The sequence below is a fragment of the Dendroctonus ponderosae genome, unplaced genomic scaffold (assembly GCF_020466585.1).
Source record: "Dendroctonus ponderosae isolate FM_Combo_2020 unplaced genomic scaffold, Dpon_F_20191213v2 Dpon_F_20191213_1, whole genome shotgun sequence".
NCBI lineage: Eukaryota > Metazoa > Arthropoda > Insecta > Coleoptera > Curculionidae > Dendroctonus > Dendroctonus ponderosae.
In genome coordinates this window covers 45,838,725-45,844,955 of record NW_026017110.1, presented here as the reverse complement: position 1 = coordinate 45,844,955, position 6,231 = coordinate 45,838,725, and the positions used below count along the sequence as shown (strand labels likewise).

The following is a 6,231-nucleotide window of genomic DNA, read 5'->3' as shown; positions in this document are numbered from 1 at the left end:
TTTGTTTATAAATCAGAAACAAGTCTTGCCTCTGTACAAATATATCAAACTGAATATTAAACATATCTTAATTCCAATTTAAGTAATGGGTAGGCCGACAATAGCAAAGATGCAAACCCTGAACAGTAGTAGCAGAGACGCAAACCCCGCAAAAAGGACGTGGCGCACTTGTGTCTAGGTTTATAATAGATGGAGGTAGGATAGACATTGTTTCCACATTGTGCGAGAGAGTTGGTAATCTATACTCGTCTTTATCTATGTACAAGACGTTGCATGAGCAGTTTCTCTGCAACGGGCAACATTTACTCATTTGCCATTACTTTAAGCTTACCTCACGCAAAGACATTAGCTAAGTAGCATTGTTCAGTAGATGACAAGCTAGGGCTTTCTTCAAAAGCTCTTAACTTTTTAAAACTAAAAGTAAAAAATTCTGAGAATAATACTCTTCTTTGGTTTTTGACGAAATAGCCATTAGAAAACACTTGAAATACGCTGGTAGTGGATATTATGGATAGGTGAATTGTGGTAATGGTTTGAAGGGAGACACTAAGGAGTTAGCCACTGAAGCTCCGGTATTCATGCTGGTTTGCGTGAATGAAGCATGGAAATTACCAATAGCTTAATTTTTATTGCAGGCATTAATAGCCAACAAAGTCCCCCTAGGAAAAACGCTGTTAGAACGTTGTTAGAACAAGTCGGAGTTACTGTTAGTAACATTACTTTTGATGAGTGTGCAGCTAATTTTTGTATGTGCAATTTATTGAATTGCCAATTCAATAAGACGAATGTTAAAGCTTACTTTACATTTAAAAGTGAAAAACACTTTTTATTACCCGACCTTTCACATGACCAAATTGGTACAAAATTATGTTGGTAAAAAAAACGGTTTAGAGACATTAATGGGAAAATAATTAATTTTGCATTTGTTGAAGAGTTCAATAAATTACAATAAAGAGGGGGACTTCACCTTGGAACAAAACTAAGAAAACACATTAACTTTCTTAAATAAAAAATGAAAGTTAAACTTGCAGTTGCGTTACTGCTAAGCCGTTCGGTTTAGGCATTACTTCATTGTAGAGGTAAGCTACATCTTCCAGAAGTTGCGAACTGTAGTCCCACTGCAAAATTTATTTTATGAATCAATGATGTTTTTAATATATTATATTCCCACAAAATTTCTGATTTTGATTTTAAACAGGCTGCATGCTTAAGAAATTTAAAAAACATTAAATTGTTTTTCCATGAATTTAGGCACTATACAGGGTGATTCAAAATTGGCGTCATTCCTTTTAACCTTTCAGTAGTCGCGGGTGGTCTGACAGACCCAAAGAAAGAGAGTAACGAAAATGAGAAACCTGGCAACCCCGCGAAATCTCCCACTCACAGTAGCTTTGAAGAATTCGGTGCAGATATTAAATAAGTATTCAGTTATTTGTTTGACCGCTTTGGTTTAGGGTTGTGTGTAAAATTTTATGATCAGACCCGGCGCAACCGTTGTAAAATTTTCAGCTTTCAATATCTGTCTGGTCAGTTGTTGTTTTCTATCAACTACCATAGGTTTTATTTACTAGAATTGTTTAATTTAGGTGCAAGATAAGTTATGAAAAAGAGAAGCTACGGCTTTTGAATGAAATGGAAACTGACGAAAAGCCTGCTGATGATGATGAAGATGAAGATATAGTTGACAATGTGGAAGTCAGGGAAGAAGAATCTGAGAGCGAGCAGGAAGCAGAACTTCACAGCGAATCAGAAATATCTATGGGACCTCAATTTCTTGCTAGGGATGGTGTAACAATGTGGAACAAGCATCGCCCAAAAAATCTATTTATTAGTACATTTACCCGATGTAAAAGGAGTTGCAACATCCGCAAAGTCTCCTTTGCAGTACTGGAACCTTTTTTTACTGACGATATGTTAATTTCAATAGTAGAAAATACCAACAAACATATTGATGCCAACAATGGAACAATGCGAAAAAATAAAAGAGAACTACCACCGGAATTTGTAAATACCAAATCCCGTCTAGCTTATTCTAGCATGTTTGGGTTTCAAAAAACTCAAACAATAGTATCTTATATTCCCCGAAAATGTAGAAATGTTATCCTATTTCAAGTATGCATTTTGATGATGCTATAGACTTGACCACTCACGAAAAGAGTAAACCGGAGATCATCACATTCTACAAAATCTGGAGTAGCTGTAGTCGGTAAATTATGTGCAACTTAAAATTGTGCAAGAAATACAAGGAGTTCTCCAATGCTGGTGCTATATTCATGAATGAATGTAGAAGGTATTAATTCACAGATAGTGCATATCGGAAATAATCAAGCAGTAAATAAACTGAGATGACAATTTTGAAAAACTTTAGCACGTGACCTTATAGCAGATCATTTAAAACTTTGTTCTATGCTCACACGTACCACAGCAAGTAAAATAACGTCGCCAAGAGATTGCTGGAACTTCACAGGATCATCCTGCTCGACCACCAGTGGGCACCAGAAAAAGGTGCAAAGACGGGAAGGACAAGGAAGACAAGGAACAAGACAATATATTACTGTGAGAAATGTTTCAAGTTTTTATGCCTATCCCATAGTAATATATTCAACCCTGAGCTGTATCACTCACGTTAACTTTAACGTGCATGTTATCCGTCAAATGAGCTATGTGGCTCCAACTGGTGTGTTATATCAGTAAAACCTTTTTATTATAACAGGCGCACGCTATCGACGAACGTTATATGAAGAAATAGCGCTTCAGAATAATAGCATCAAATCACATGCCGCTTTCGAACTTAACGTGCATCCCTCGAAGTTAACTTCGGGGAATAAATAAAACAAGAGCGTAGTTTTGTCTCTTAGCTATAATTTGTTTTTAATTTAAAAGAAAAATGTGTCTTTTGGTAATCCACTAAGGTTACCTTCATTAGAACAATTGGAAAATGGTCTTGAAAATAAACTTTATTTTCCTCCACAAACTCTTCTAAATTTTCAAATAGTTTGCGGGTTGTTTTTGTGCCTCTTCTGTACATGCTACATTGAAAGTGTTTGAGATGATAGGTCAAGAACAATAACGAACGAAATTGAAAGTGAATGTAAATCATAAATAAAGACAAGCATGGAAGTAAGTGGCCCAAATGGTCAACACGTGCACATGTGGCGGTGGTGCATATGTTTTAGAACCTTCGATGGTTTGATGTTAACTCTTTCTCTAACTAATAGACTATTCGTATAAGGGCATCTCACTTTATGCACCCATATTTTTTCCTTTTTAACGTTTGATAGATAACTGACGGATAACGGAGATATAGCACACCTCGGCAGTTGCTCACAGACTACCCGAGAGTCGAGTTCGCTTGTGTTGGTCAGTCGTGTTTCAATCGAGGATTCGCTTGAAGCAGTCAGTTTAAACCGATTAAGTGAATTGTGTTCAACTGTGTACGATATTAATCACTATTTTTCCACAGGATCACTAGCTATTTTTTAATACCACAATAAATTAGGCGGTATTTCTCAATACCGAAAGCTTGAAATGGAGCCGAAAACAGTGCTGGAGAAGAAGCTTCAGCAGGAAGTGGAGAGGCAAAGGGGACAAATTGCTGAGCTTCTGAACGGAGTCCGAAAGCTGAGGCAACTGCTCGCTGAGCATCTCCGACCTGCAGGAGCTGCTGCAAAGGCGACTGATGCACCAAAGGGGAATCCGGCCAGCTTTAGTGCAGCAATAAAAGCGGCCCCAAAACAACAGGGGTCCAAGAAGAGTCTAGCGGTAGCCCCCAAGGCTGCTGCTAGAAAAAAGCCAGCGGTGGCCATCCCGCAAGCCCCCAGCCACTGCCACCCTACCACCTGCCTCACAGGAAAGCAGGAAGCATAGGCGGGAAGAAGCAGAAGAGGTGGCAGTAATAGAGGAAGAAACCGGGATGGAAACAGACACGCCGGTTACCAGCAAAAAGGCGGAAAGTTTTCCGCCAAACAACGTGAGGGCCAGAGCTGGAAACAGATCAGCAAAGACCTAAGCGAAACAGGGATTGTTGTGAGTAAAGCCACAACAACGAAACAGTGAATAAGCCTAATCGTTAACTCCCCCTCTGATTTCAGGAAGACCACCTAGCTCCTGGAAAAACTCCAGCGGCCGTATTCCACATACACGCTACCAGAGGAGAAGAAAATCCACGTAGTCACTAGGGGGCTGCCTAACGACTACGATGCCTCAGAAATTGAGGCTGAACTGCGGGAGCAGGGCATGGGGGATGCGGAAGCATTCCAGATGCTCAGCCGACGAACTAAGCAGCGATTGGCACTGGTCTTGGTGAAGACCACCAACAAGAGTATCTGGTGTCAAGGTGTCCAGATTGTTCGGAGTAATGGTCAAGATCGAGGCCAAGAGGAAGCCCCAGGAATCAGGGCAATGCTACCGCTGCCAGAGGTACGGGCACTCGCAGCGGAATTTCACATTCCAGCCCAGATGTGCCAAGTGTGGTGAAAACGACAGAAGCAGCGAATGCCCGCTAGCAAAGCCTGGAGCAGAAGAAGAGCGCAACAGCTAGTGCGCACTATGCGGGACTGAGGAACACCCAGCTAGCTGGAGGGTTGCCCGCAGTACCCCAAAAAAAAAAAAAAGATAATGTAAATCAACTGGAAAAACCCATATGGGGCATAATGGATGTTGATGTAGCACTCGACTGGCGTCAGATTAACACCTATAATTTAGTAAAATTTTATACTCTCATTTGCCCTAATTTATTATATTATTCTTGTATAAAATAACCACTCGATATTAGTCTATTCAGGCAAAAATTTAGAATGTAATTTCATTTTTTGGTTGTGCCGTATTATAATCGATAGATCTCTGGTTGCTTGAGAGAGTCGGCCATAAAATCACTCGTATTAAATCTAAATAGACGACTTGGAAGACAATTTAGCGGATTTAACAACGCAGATCTACTTAACATCTCTGACTTTGCAAGTATTTCTCTTAAAACTTAAACGTATTTTACGTTTAAGTTTAACGTACCAATTTGTAGATAGATTGTACATCGAGTTCTCCTTAAACGTCTAATGCACCATGCGCTGTGAATCACCATGTATAAAAAAATTAGTCAGTTTTGAAAACTGAAAATGCCGAACTGCGAAAATGTGTGCTTTAATTGGAAAAGACTTGCGTTGGGCTTATGTCGCCTAACGAAAATTTTTCTAGTTTCATAGGCAAGAAAAGACTGAATTATAATGTTTAGTGAATTACCAGAGAAGCTCCTAAAGCAACTCGCAGACCTTTGATGTAAGTGAAACACTAAAAATAGCAAAACTTTGGGGATATATTGAAAAACCTACGTAAAATCAGCTCCAAATTACTGGGCAGCGATATTGGGCTTTGGCCCTTGCATAGCTGCATAAATGGCACTCGCCCGCACCTTCAGGTTGGTCACTCACTCCATTAGCAAGATTTTGGTTCGCAACTAAATACTCGTTAAATCTGCTTCGGAGGAATTCATCTATAACCTTGAGCGTCCCCAGGGTGTAGAAGCACATAAAGCACAAGAACTGCAAGCAGCGTAATAAAGACAACATCCTCCAACGGGTTTTTTTTTTAGTTGTGAAGTCCAAATAGATGTAATAAGCGGCATCAAGGACTTACTTCATCTGCGGCTAGCACACAAGCACAAAACAAAGCAGCGTGTTGATAAAGAGTTTGAGGTTCTCCAAACCCTCCTCAGAGCTGAGCCACCGRGAGAACGTCCCTCGTTCCACTACTTCTTGCTCTCTTTGGTTGTTTAGCTGCGATTTACTGTTAGTTTGCTCCTTCATGACGATCAACTGGGCAAACTGAAGCCCAAACGACTTGGAGTGAGCTCAATTGAATTAGTTAAAGACTTAAGCGCTTTATTAAATTGACTCCCAGTCCTGTTCGATAACAGAATTTTTTTTCAAAGACACCTTGGCCCTTTGCTCCAAGCTCCAAGGCGGTCTTTTCAAAGGAATCGATCTGCCACTGGGTAGGATGCCGGTGATGTACAGGAAGTACAAGGCTTGGGCCGCAAACCAGACGATCAGCTTCAATGTGGCCCAGTTATGGACTTTTTTGAGTGACGGCCAGCAAACAATCACACCTGCGAGAGATGATGGCTGGTTGAATTGCTATCGAAACTTTCCAGCTACATTGGTGGCTACCTTTGGGCTGATCCTGTTGATTTCGTCCGCAGGATACAGGATATCGGCGTCGACACTTGTTCATAGCCAT

At 40.4% G+C, this 6,231-nt stretch overlaps 1 long non-coding RNA gene across 1 annotated transcript; it reads right to left on the bottom strand.

The window, feature by feature from the left end:
- Positions 1–514: 514 nt before the first annotated feature.
- LOC125502429 lies at positions 515–6,225 on the bottom strand. The gene is made up of 2 exons (XR_007280194.1): positions 6,162–6,225; positions 515–6,100 (listed from the first exon to the last, which is right to left on the bottom strand). It is a non-coding gene; the product is annotated as an uncharacterized LOC125502429 (long non-coding RNA).
- Positions 6,226–6,231: the final 6 nt, after the last annotated feature.